The following is a 14,094-nucleotide window of genomic DNA, read 5'->3' as shown; positions in this document are numbered from 1 at the left end:
CCCCCAAATGTGGAGGAGTAAAAATATATATTTTTAAAAAATTCATCAATGATAGTTTTACTATGTGTGTGCCCATATACAGCCAGGCGTATTTTAACATTTTCACCAGCTGACTCATTAAAGTTCAACCAACAAACGGTGTTTTTCTTCTTCTGGGGCGCTCGTCAAAGCGCCCTTGATATGCAGCGAAATAGCCTATCATTAAATGGTTGCCAGGGGAAAATAATAAATATTTGACCTATCAGCGTCGCTGAATTAAATGGTTTGGGGGCGCTTAAAATTGCGCCCCTGCAGAAAACGCGCGAAGATTTGCTGTTCTAGAATTTTACCTCAGTCAGTAGCCTAAGTGAGCTATAAGGTCAGAGAGAGACGATGGCAGCGGTATTGTTAACGGTTGAGGCACAGCCTCCCCAAAATTCGGTTAGATCGCTTCTAACCTACCCTTTTGCCAGAAGGACAATGGCAGAAAAACTGCAAGTTAAAGAGTTGGGACCTGACAAGCCCGAAATTCAACTAACCCAGGCAACGAAGGAGAAGTCAAAAGCATACAACAGGACTTTTTGTCGGAGTTGGTTCCAGCGCAAGTCTGTAAAACTGTAAGTCTTCTTAACATCCTCATCACCACACCAATGACAACATCAGAATCGGAGAGGTGTTTCTCTACTTTAAAGAGGATAAAAACTTTCCTGAGAAACAATATGGCTCAGGATCGGCTCAACGCTCTGGCTATGCTGTCCATAGAGAAAAAACTCACACAAGAACTTCCTGATTTCAACACCAGGGTCATCGAGAAATTTGCCACTCAGAAAGACAGACGAGCAAAGTTCTTGTACAAATAAGAACCCTTAACCATATTTACTCTCTTTCTCCATCCCTCTCTCTTTCTCTCTTTAGCCCACCCCCCCAATCAGTTTACAGTTGTTGTTTTCAATAGTTATTTTTCATTCATTCAAAAAAAAAAAAAAAAATCTGTTCATGTTCATTTTTACAAATCTATACAAATGGCCAGAATATGGTTGTTCATTTTTACAAATCTATACAAATGGCCAGAATATGGTTGTTCATTTTAAATTTAAATTAAAATTGTGTTGTTTGATGTACTCATTAAATGGGTCATTTTAGTCGATATCATAAAAATTGCCCCCCCTGAGATTTTTTTCAGGAGCCGCCACTGGTAAATTCATTCACCTGCACGGGTTAGCTAAACAAACCCTGACGGCCGAGTGCTCATCTTAGCTAGCTAGGTCTCAGGACCGAGCAAAGGACGGTAGTTACGGAGTAGCTTACAAACACGTTTAACTTACCGAAAAAGTGCAGCGGGGCCTCGGGTCCATCTGTCGGGTAGTCCAGTTTACTGAAGAACACCTCAGGCTGTCAGGTTAAAACACTCGGCCGTGTCTTCGTAGCGTAAACGCTGGCCGTCCTCTCAGAGTCTACGCTCTATCTGCTATTCCCGAACAGAGATACGCAAGTTTCTCCGTGACTGCAGCTGCCAGTCAATTCAATTCAATTCAATTCAATTTTATTTATATAGCGCCAAATCACAACAAAAGTCGCCTCAAGGCGCTTCATAGATACAGAGAAAAACCCAACAATCATATGACCCCCTATGAGCAAGCACTTTGGCGACAGTGGGAAGGAAAAACTCCCTTTTAACAGGAAGAAACCTCCGGCAGAACCAGGCTCAGGGAGGGGCGGGGCCATCTGCTGCGACCGGTTGGGGTGAGAGAACGAAGACAGGATAAAAGACATGCTGTGGAAGAGAGACAGAGGTTAATAACAGATATGATTCAATGCAGAGAGGTCTGTTAACACATAGTGAGTGAGAAAGGTGACTGGAAAGGAAAAACTCAATGCATCATGGGAATCCCCCGGCAGCCTACATCTATTGCAGCATAACTAAGGGAGGATTCAGGGTCACCTGGTCCAGCCCTAACTATATGCTTTAGCAAAAAGGAAAGTTTGAAGCCTAATCTTAAAAGTAGAGATAGTGTCTGTCTCCCGAATCCAAACTGGAAGCTGGTTCCACAGAAGAGGGGCCTGAAAACTGAAGGCTCTCCCTCCCATTCTACTTTTAAATACTCTAGGAACAACAAGTAGGCCTGCAGAGCGAGAGCGAAGTGCTCTAATAGGGTGATATGGTACTACAAGGTCATTAAGATAAGATGGGGCCTGATTATTTAAGACCTTGTATGTGAGGAGCAGGATTTTGAATTCAATTCTGGATTTAACAGGAAGCCAATGAAGGGAAGCCAAAACAGGAGAAATCTGCTCTCTCTTTCTAGTCCCTGTCAGGACTCTTGCTGCAGCATTTTGGATTAGCTGAAGGCTTTTCAGCGAGTTTTTTGGACATCCTGATAATAATGAATTACAGTAGTCCAGCCTGGACGTAATAAATGCATGAACTAGTTTTTCAGCATCACTCTGAGTCAAAGCTGCTATGATGACGTTACACCCCATTTTAACATCACCGCTGTCGGAATTAGAATCAAACTTGGACATAAATCAGCGTGATGAGAACTATACCTCCAAAGGTCGGGTAGGCCAGAAGTAAACGGCTATGAAATGGGACGGTCTAGCCTTCAGATTAGCATCACCGCTGTCTCGATGGAGTTTAATAAACTCAGCTGTCTGCTCCTTGCTATCTAAAATATAACAGGACACTGGAGTAAACTCTCGACCATCTCACACTTCTGCTTAATCAGAAAAACTGTAGTTTTTCCAGTTTAGGTTTATGTTTAGTTCTGCCCTCACCTTGGTTTGTTCACTGTAAAGAAAACCTCACTCGCATCTCCACCACTGTCTGCAACTTGGGTCCTCATTTAACTCCACCGCACGACTGCTGCCCCAGCCGTGACAGTTTTACAGCCACAAACACGAATCATTTTTTATTGGACTTCCAGGTGAAAGACCAACACAAAGTGGTGCACACGTGAGAAGTGGAACGAAAATCATACATGATTCCAAACATTTTGTACAAATAAATAACTGCAAAGTGGGGTGTGTGTAATTATTCAGCCCCTGAGTCAATACTTTGTAGAACCAGCTTTTGCTGCAGTTCCAGCTGCCAGTCTTTTAGGGTCTGTCTCTACCAGCTTTGCACATCTACACAGCAAATCCAGCATGTCCAAATTAACACTGTCGGATTTGATTTCAACACTATTAAAGTGTCTATATGGGTCCACACCAGAGAGTGTTAATTTAACTCTTTTTGGAGAGTTGGTACGTTAACTCTCATTTAGTGCTAAACACCAAATCTGTCTGGAGTTGATAATTTAACACTTAGTGTTAAGAGTTTATATATTAACTCTCAAAGAGTATTTTAGTTTAACTACGTAAGAGTTATCTTCTAATTCATTCTAAAAAGCGGGAATTTTACTGTTCTGAACTTCTAGAAATTTCTTTTGGAAATAAACATTTACTAAAAAGATGCAATGGTTTTTGAAAAACATTTATTCAGGACTGTGCACCACAATTTCAAAACATTTTCTGAAAGATGTAACAGTATACATATTCTCACTTTCATTAGAATTTTGTTTATCAAAAGGTCTGACATGGTAAATGCAAATAACAGCATTCTCATCACTTATTTCTTCAATACAATATGCATGTCCTTCATTCATCCCTTTGTGGAACTTCAACGCACTTCTGTTCTCCCCCATATTCCATCTTCACAAGCATATCCTGTGTGGAGATTGAATAAAAATTAGTTGACACTAATTAATGGCACAAATAATCCAGTAAACAATTGCAGCACAGTAAAAAAAAAAAAAAGGAATCCTCTTTGAGCCATTACTTGTGTAAAGTATTTTCCCAAAAGACAAGGACACAGGCACCAGGTAATACTGAACTAAATGTAAAACCTCAACCTTTTTCATTTTTACCTAAACCGTGTGCACAAAACTCTGGAGGGATCTATGCTAACGTAGAAACCAGTCAGGACGTCAGCTACTGCTGTTTGCTTGTTTTTTTTTATGGGCGATCGTTTTCAGGCTTCAAGTAGCACCATTATACCAACATTTCACATTCTAGACATTGTTTTAGGTGTATTTGACCAAAAGTTTGACTGAAAATTCACATGCAAGCTTTTTTCAAGGCTGTGGTATTTGCCGCAAACAATACCTTTCAGCTAGCTAAAACAGAATGTTATGCTATCACCGAGCAACATGGCTAATGCCTTTCACACAGCTTTGTCTCAACTCCAAAGAGCCACAGAAGTAAAAGCTCATGATAATAATTGAAACAATCTTTGAAAAAATGACTTACCAAGCATGGCAAACAACTCAAATATGTAGAGCAAAATGTTCTGAAACGGCTTCACTTCAGCTTCGATTGGAGCCATGCTGGGGGCGGAGTCTGTGAATTTACTCTATTGGTGTCATAGCCTCTGTAGGAGTTCAGAGTTAAGAGGTCAAGAGTTAATGTTTCCATTGTAACACCTCCAGATTTGACAGAGAAACACTCATTTTTAACACTCGATTTTAACTACTATCATTTTACACCTCAGAGTTACATTAAAAGAATGTGACTCTGCTTAGAGTAAAATTAACTCTACTTTTGCAAGAAGACTATTAACACCAAAAAATTTAACACTTTTGAATTTGCTGTGTACAGACTGAAATCTTTGCCCATTCTTCTTTGCAAAACAGCTCCAGCTCAGTCAGATTAGATGGGCAGCGTTTGTGAACAGCAGTTTTCAGATCTTGCCACAGACTCCTGATTGGATTTAGATCTGGACTTTGACTGGGCCATTCTAACACATGGACATGTTTTGTTTTAAACCACTCCATTGTTGCCCTGGCTTTATGTTTAGGGTCGTTGTCCTGCTGGAAGGTGAAGCTCCGCCCCAGTCTCAAGTCTTTTGCAGACTCCAAGAGGTTTTCTTCCAAGATTGCCCTGTATTTGGCTCCATCCATCTTCCCATCAACTCTGACCAGCTTCCCTGTCCCTGCTGAAGAGAAGCACCCCCAGAGCATGATGCTGCCACCACCATATTTGACAGTGGGGATGGTGTGTTCAGAGTGATGTGCACTGTTAGTTTTCCACACAGAGCATTTTGAACAAAAAGTTCCATTTTGGTCTCATCTGACCAGAGCAGCTTCTTCCACATGTTTGCTGTGTCCCCTACATGGCTTGTGGCAAACTACAAACGGGACTTCTTATGGTTTTCTGTTAACAATGGCTTTCTTCTTGCCACTCTTCCATAAAGGCCAACTTTGTGCAGTGCACGACTAATAGTTGTCCTATGGACAGATTCCCCCACCTGAGCTGTAGATCTCTGCAGCTCATCCAGAGTCACCATGGGCCTCTTGGCTGCATTTCTGATCAGCGCTCTCCTTGTTCGGCCTGTGAGTTTAGGTGGACAGCCTTGTCTTGGTAGGTTTACAGTTGTTCCATACTTCTTCCATTTCTGAATGATGGCTTGAACAGTAGTGATGTGACGTTCTGTATCGAGGCTTCGAAGCGTGTGTCGAGTAATGGAGGGGGCGTTTCCGCGAAGCGCGTATCGAGGCTTGCTTCATTTATGGGAGGAGCTGAAAATGATGACGTCCGAAGCCTCGCTGTCCGGCTGTACCACGTGACTGGTTCAGGAGGCGGTTCAAACTTTGCCGCGAGCTATGACAGCGATATAAACCCCTCAGACCCCATTCAAAATGTGGGCGTTTGATGGAGAGTTGCGGTTAGTGAGGGTTAGAGACAGTTTGGAAAAAAAAGAAATCGCCTACGACCTGCCACAGTGGAGAAACTGTTGTTTTTAAATAAAAACCAATGATGTGTCCCCTAAACACTAATCACTAGGGGTGCAACGATATTCGTATCGATATTGAACCGTTCGATACAGTGCTTTCGGTTCGGTACGCATATGTATCGAACAATACAAAATTTGTAATTTATTTTATCAACTTTCCTTCTGACGATGCTGTCTGTGTTGAGCGCTCAGTGAATCTGCGTTCGACTACTCCGCCTAGGCTGTACTGTCCAGCGCAGATCCACTGAGCGCTCAACACAGACAGCATCATCAGAAGGAAGAGCGCAGGGCAAGCTAGCGAGACAGAAGTTAAGCACTCCTTGCAACTTGGACCTCGCCCACCCTCATTCAGATCTGGCATTTGGAATTATTTTGGTTTTCATGTGACGTATGACCCTGAAGGTAAGCGGGTCATGGACTAAAGTAAAACAGTATGTTGGATGTGCCATGCAATGCTCAATTACATGGGTGGGAGCTAGTGTGTTAGCGCAGTTAGCTCGTTAATGTGTTGGCCGTCTAGCCCCATGCACGGGGCGATCGGCGGTAGCTCGTTAACGGAGATTTGCCGTGTTGTGGCGTTAAGGTCATTTCAACAAGATTAACCTGAAAGCACTAGTGGGAACACAACGAATATGACTGCACATTTACACCGACATTATCCTAGTGCAAAGACAAAGATGAGTGATTCCTCAATCAGATACAGGGCTCGCAATATCGCTAGCCCGACGTCCCGGGGCTAGCGATTTTTTTCAGTCGGGCTACCAAAATCTATCTCTGCCCTGCCCGTCGGGCTATTGTAGGAAGGAAAAATATATGTCAATGCTTTTGCATTCTTTCAGAAATGTAGCTGGGTAATTATGTCATTGGCATCGGTGAGCCACTGTCAATATGTGACATATTGAAATCGCGTTTGAATTTGCGCTTGTTTTTTTGCTTTCACTTTGCAATCGTGCGAACTGTGTATAGAGAGCGACAGCACTGATCTGTGAGTGATGATAATTTGTGCACCAATTCCTCTGACATTGTCTTATTAATCGTTAGCTTACTATGCAAACATGACAAGTGAAATCTCCCGCAGCTTAAACATGTGAGAGGTTGATCGCGCAGAGAATCGCTGAGCGTTATGTGTGTGTGTGTAAAAGCAGCAGAATATATATTTTAGTTCTGCTGAGCCAAATAAGACAGGTCAGGGTGAAGAAGTGACAGCCAAAGAAAAGCTTACCACAAAACGGAGAAGTTATGACAAATCAGACTATAAGGTAAAAAGAAAGTGCAGCTTTATGGTTTCATGGACAAAAGAATTTCTGTGGCTGCAATATGACGAGCTATATAACCAGGGGTGCACATAAGTGGTTCGCATTCGCTGTCAAAATAAAAAACACGCACAAGGGTTAGGGTTAAATTTAAAAACTGTACTTTTGAGTTAAAATATATATTTATAATTTTAATAAATGACAAATTAAAAAGGCATGAACATTTTTTTGTATCGAAAAAATATCGAACCGTGACACCAAAGTATCGAACCGAACCGAACCGTGAATTTTGTGTATCGTTGCACCCCTACTAATCACTGTCCTTGCCTCAATGTTACAAAAGCACAACCACTGTCCACACCTCACCTCACAGTATATGATCATTTCCATTTTAGGCATTTCCAAATAATCATTTTCCATACTGCCAGCATAAATATACACAGTATACTGCCATCACTACAATATAGATGTTTTACACACTCCTTTTGTTGTTGACATTCACAGGCTGTGTGCAAAATGCCACACTCTTCAAATTCATGCCAACTAATATTTTTACGTCCAGTAGGTGTCCTGCTAGAGCAAATGAAGCTTCAAGAAGCTTCGCGTTGGGGTGAACCAATTGGATGAAAAGCTTCAGTGCTTCATGAGGCTTCATCTGCCCATCACTATTGAACAGTGCTCCGTGGGATGTTCAAGGCTTGGGAAATCTTTTTGTAGCCTAAGCCTGCTTTAAATTTCTCAATAACTTTATCCCTGACCTGTCTGCTGTGTTCTTTGGACTTCATGGTGTTGTTGCTCTCAATATTCTCTTAGACAACCTCTGAGGCCGTCGCAGAGCAGCTGTATTTGTACTGACATTAGATTACACACAGGTGCACTCTATTTAGTCATTAGCACTCATCAGGCAACGTCTATGGGCAACTGACTGCACTCAGACCAAAGGGGGCTGAATAATTACACACACCCCACTTTGCAGTTATTTATTTGTAAAAAATGTTTGGAGTCATGTATGATTTTCATTCCACTTCTCATGTGTACACCAGTTTGTGTTGGTCTTTCACGTGGAATTCCAATAAAATTGATTCATGTTTGTGGCTGTAACGTGACAAAATGTGGGAAAGTTCAAGGGGACCGAATACTTTTGCCACTGTAAAGGTTTATTTTGTCTAATCTAATCTAATAACTTTAATCTCAGCCAAACTGATTTACTCAGGAACAAATAAAACACTGAAAAAAGTCAAACAATAACATTTTTAGGTTGTCTAAGTCACTTATATATTACGTTTAACCTGAGTAGTGAAAGACCACGGTGATCTGAACATGATGTGCCGGGAGTTTGCTGTTCTCGGCGGCTCTACTGACCCTCGAGCTCTCGGCTAGCTATCGAGCTGGTGGGTAACAGACGTCTCAGAAACGTCGGAGCACTTTTGCAAATATGCGATATCTTGATAAACTGAGCAGATATTTAAAGTTTACACAGCTACATTCTCACCTGAAAATATGTTAAAAGTTTATTTTGTGACCCAGAAAGAGTAATAAGAGTAATATTGAAAACTTAGTAGCGACCGCCATTGCCGGAAAGTGGAATTGGATGGGCCACGCTATGAATTCTGGGATATGGTGGGCCACGAAGGACACACCCGACCCATCCTTTAATTTTGGGAAAAAAGAGGACGCATTGGTCGGCTGCATTCAGAGGAGTCTATGAATTTGGACAGCCTTCATCGTGTCGCTGTGACGTAATCGGTCTACAAATGCGTCCTCAGGAGGATGCAGCCCATGAATTTGGACACCCCCTATGTTTACTACTGCATAGACACATTGAATTTCCAACACAAGGAAACGACTTTTTGGATAATGTTTTCACCACCAAGAGAGGAGATTACAAAGCCCCCCACCCACTTTGGTGCCTCTGATCACATCACTGTTATGCTAATGCCAGCATACAGGCCCCTGGTCAAAGTCACTAAACCAGTTCGTAAGCAGGTACGTGTGTGGCCAGAAGGACCTGCAATACTGCTTTTCCACCACAGACTGGGAGATCCTTAAACAGGCCGCCACACATGACAACACCACAGACCTGCAGGAATATACAGAAACTGTCATTGGCTACATCTCAAAAGGCATCGATGAGGTCATAGAGACCACTGTCCAGGCCAATCAGAAACCATGGCTCACAGGTGAGGTCTACAGGCTCCTGAGGGTGAGAAATGCAGCCTTGAAATATTATCCAATATTATATTACATTATATTATATTATATTACATTATATCCCCTTTCACATTAGAGCCACAACAGGACCCACTAGAACATGGGAACAAGTAAAAGTGAAATATAAGAATATTCTACAGAATGGTAATATTTATCACTTATATTGCTTTTAGTCTCTTGGAAAGAGACCCTGGAATAATCTGTTTGTTTGTTCATAACAGCAACCAAGAAAAGGGCAGAGCAAAAAAGACAGGTGGTGGTCCTGCACCCCCTCGTCAACAAGTTGGTTAAGTAAATAATACCCTCACGGGAAAATCGATATCTCTCTATGAGCACACTGTCGCGCTGAGCTAAAGGATCCTGTCTGTCCCGCAATATACGCTGGATTCTGAGGACTCTCCTTAACGGTCTTGCACCTTCCGCAATGGGTGGCTCGCGTATACGGACAGCACATGGCTGCGACAGGCTTCCCAAATCCACCTTCGCTTTTATAGCCGTGGTCTCTCATCTTGATTACACAAAGTAATTTGCAATTACTACTCTGAAATATGAATTACATCTGTAATAATCACATACATGTAATAGAATGTTAATAGTACATTTCCCTTTTTTAGGAAATGACCTGTATGTATCTGTGTGAAATCAATAAACAAACAAAGGGTTGCCGATCAATGTTTCTACTATCGATGCGTAGCCCCTGTTAAGCCACCCAGTGATCTCACATTACTTCATCCAGCTATACTAATCGTCAACAACAGGTGTGTTCGGAGTACCGGAATAGCAAGCTCAAAGTTGGCGCGATGATTTGATCTTGGATGTAGTAAGCGAGGTACGAAGAACGGACCCCAGGTAAGAACATTGTTGAGGTTTAAATTTATAATCTTAAATACTTATATGCTGATTATATTGCTTTATAAGAAAGGCCCAAATCTGAGTACACTCTGTGCCGACAGGACTGACAGGAAATTACATGCTTTTGCAGGCGAAAAGTGAAACTAAGCAGAGTGTTTGGTCGAAACTTAAAGTGTGTGTGATGTCTATATAAATGACTAGGCTTGCTGTTTTGTGCTTCAGACCTGGGGTTGTGTGTTCAGGTCTCCATATCCGGATATGTAAAATAAAGATAATCTTTTAAAGTAAAAAGACCACTTTTGAGCCGTGTCTTTTTGGCCATAACGAATACCAAAAGAACCGGAATTTAATAACATTAAAACCAAACAATAAATGAGCAAAGTAGTGCATGATAAATATAGATGACAAATACAAAGTGCAATATAGAAACACTGGGTAAAAAGAAATGAACAATTAAAAAGGAGGATAAAAGATGTGAGCAGTAGTTAAACAGTAGAAATAAATATATAATAAACAAATAAAAATAGATAATAAATAAAAGCCAGGTCTGAAAGGTGAGTTTGGCTTTAAAAGCATGAAAACACACTGCTGTCTTCAGGAAGGCTGCTCCAGTAACTTTCTATGCTCGCTTTGAGGCTGCAGCTAAGGACTCCAACAATGCTAGTGCTAGCGGCGCTAACGGCTGCAGACAGGAAGATACTGCCAGCACCGGAAACGTGCTCGTCATCTCCGAGCATGAAGTAAGGAGAGCCTTCAAGAGAGTGAACACCAGGAAAGCAGCAGGACCAGACGGCATCCCAGGTCGTATCCTAAGAGACTGCGCATACCAGCTAGCTCCTGTGTTCACTGAGATATTCAACATCTCTTTATCTCAGTCGGTGATCCCCACATGCTTCAAAGAGTCCATCATTGTTCCTGTCCCGAAGAAACCCCACCCTGCTTCTCTCAATGACTATCGCCCTGTAGCCCTCACCTCAGTAGTGATGAAGTGTTTTGAACGCCTGGTCAGAGACTTCATCATTTCTTCACCACCAGACACACTGGACCCACTACAGTTCGCTTACCGTCCAAATCGTTCCACAGACGATGCCATCTCTCATCTCCTCCACACATCACTTACTCACTTGGACACTAGAAGGGGGAATTATGTTAAAATGCTCTTCATAGGGGGCAGGGATAGCTCAGTAGGTAAAGTGGGCACCCCATGATCGGAAGGTCGGCGGTTCGAATCCACTTAACGGCTACCCTGAGGTACCCCTGAGCAAGGTACCGTCCCTACACACTGCTCCCCGGGCGCCTGCTTAGTGGGCTGCCCACTGCTTCACTGAGTGAATGGGTCAAATGCAGAGAAAAACAAGTAATTTCCCCATGGGGATCAATAAAGTATCCATTATTATTATTATAGACTACAGCTCTGCATTTAACACCATAATTCCCTCCACACTCACCACCAAGCTGGAGCATCTGGGACTCAGCTCATCTATGTGTCAGTGGATCTCCAACTTCCTAACTGGCAGACCACAGGCAGTAAGGATGGGCCGACATGTCTCAGCCTCCACCACTCTCAGCACTGGAGCCCCCCAGGGGTGTGTTCTGAGCCCCCTGCTGTACTCTCTGTACACATATGACTGTGTGGCCACTACCAGCTCCACCACCATCATCAAGTTTGCTGACGACACCGTCGTGGTGGGCCTGATCTCTGATAACAACGAGACGGCCTACCTGAAGGAGATTAGGAATCTGGAGAACTGGTGCCAGAGGAACAACCTCCTTCTAAACATCAGTAAGACAAAGGAGCTGATAGTGGACTTCAGCACTAAGCAGGAGAGGAACTACCAGACCCCCGTCATCAACGAGTGCCCAGTGGAGAGAGTGGACAACTTCAAATACCTCGGAGTTCACATCACGCAGGACCTGTCATGGTCCTGTCACATCAACACCGTGGTGAAAAAGGCCCAACAGCGTCTCTACCACCTCAGACGCTCGAGAGACTTCCTTTTTTTTTTTTTTTGTCCCGTTTGGATCTTTAGCCATCAGAATTGTTGTCTTAAGGCCAAGAAAGATGCCAAGCGGATTTATTTTACCAAGTGGATCATCATGGCCTTGCCATATTGGTCCATTTGATTGACCTTTATTATAATTATGAATTTATTTTATTTTCAGTTGCTACAAACGGGACAGACATGACTGTGGGATAGGACAGGGGGAAAGAATGAAAGAAAGAGAGGGAGAGAAAAAAAGAAAACCAAAGGGGAGAAGAGACGGTGAGAAGGGGGGGAAGAGAGAAAAAAACAAACAAACAAAAAAAACAAAACTCCTGGGTCACCTGTATGGAGAAAAAAAAACAGAGGAGAAAGCAAACAACAAAGAGGAACATAATAAGAAAAAAAAAGCACCATCACAATAAACTAGCTAGCAGTAGATATCGATAGTTACTAAATAATAAACGCAAGATAGCCAGCGCACAGTGTGCTTTGAGGCAGCAGCCAAGAAAGCTGTAGTCCACGTCTATGAATACCCATGTGTACACCTGTGTGCATACCTGTGTGGATCAGCATGCTTGCATTCCAAAGGTTTCTCCATGTAATGATCTGCTAGGGAGTGTGGGGAGTCACAGCCCTGTCCTCTATGGTATCAAGCAGGTATGGAGGAGATCAAAACTCCAGACATCCAGAGGCCCCCAGAACACAAGAGACCAAGGAAGACCCACAGAGGGGCAGCCGCGCCACTGTCCCAGTAAGAGCTAAGGAGAGTCCCAGATGAGGGCTCATTCAGCAGCCGCGGAGCAGAAGCCAGGGGGAGTTGCAGTGACGCGCCCGTGAGCTCCGCCGGCAGCCAGCTGTGCCTGAGTGACCGAGCCCCAGGCCGAGAGGCCGGGGGCACCCCACCTCCGAAGTGGCCCGAGCGAGCCGCCAAGGAGTGAGCCGGTGTGTACCCGGACACCGCTTGAGAGACTTCCAACTGCCCTCCAAGGTGCTCAGGAACTTTTACTCGTGCACCATAGAGAGCATCCTGACGGGAAACATCTTAACCTGGTTCGGGAACAGCACCATGCAGGACAGACGAGCTCTACAGAGGGTTGTGCAATCAGCTGAGCGCACCATCCGCTCCGAGCTCCCTGACCTGCACTCAATCTACAGCAGGCGGTGCTGGACCAAGGCCAGGAAGATCGTGAAGGACCTCAGCCATCCCAACAACAGACTGTTCTCTCTGTTGAGGTCAGGAAAGCGATTCCGCTCCCTGAAGACCAACACAGAGAGACTGAGGAGGAGCTTCTTCCCGCAGGCGATACGGTCTCTCAATCACAATCACACCACCACACAGTACTGACCCACACATATGGTTCTTACACACACACTGGACATTCTGGACATTGTTTTCACTTCATCACTTAAATCACTTTAAGCATATTTGCACTGCACAAGACATAATGTGGATTGCACAACACTGGACACTATATTCTTCATTTCAAGCTAATACTTGTACAGCTGCTGTTATTGTGTATATATTTATTTATATTTCTTCATACATTCTTATATAGTTCTATATTGTGTATTTTGTTGTACAGTTATTTTATTTTCAACTTTAATTTATGTATTTTATCTTATTCTTTCCCAGTTAAATTTACCCTTCATTCTAATTTGTGTTGTACAGTTATTTCATTTTTAACCTTAATTTATATTTTATTCCTTCCTAGTTAAATTTACCCTTTTTAATTTTTCATATTTATTTCCTATCTTATTCATAGCCTTTTCCTTTTTTGTTTTCTTTAGGTCACGAGCAGTTGTCCAAGCATTTCACTACATATCGTACTGTGTATGACTGTGTACGTGACAAATTAAATTTGAATTTGAATTTGAATTTGAAAGTCATCTACATGTGGGTTTAGTTCTGACTTTAGGGACAAGTAAAAAAATAAAATAAAATAAAAACATCTGTCCAGACAACCTGACAGTCAAAAATATAAACTCAGGAACTTAAAAGGAAAATTGTGCTGACTTTGAACGTCCGCATCAAGATAAACTTACA

The sequence above is a fragment of the Copadichromis virginalis genome, linkage group LG23, assembly GCF_057382275.1.
Source record: "Copadichromis virginalis isolate Kocher_CV1m ecotype Utaka linkage group LG23, C_Virginalis_male_GT1.1, whole genome shotgun sequence".
Taxonomy (NCBI): Eukaryota; Metazoa; Chordata; class Actinopteri; order Cichliformes; family Cichlidae; genus Copadichromis; species Copadichromis virginalis.
This window is presented reverse-complemented; position numbering follows the sequence as displayed.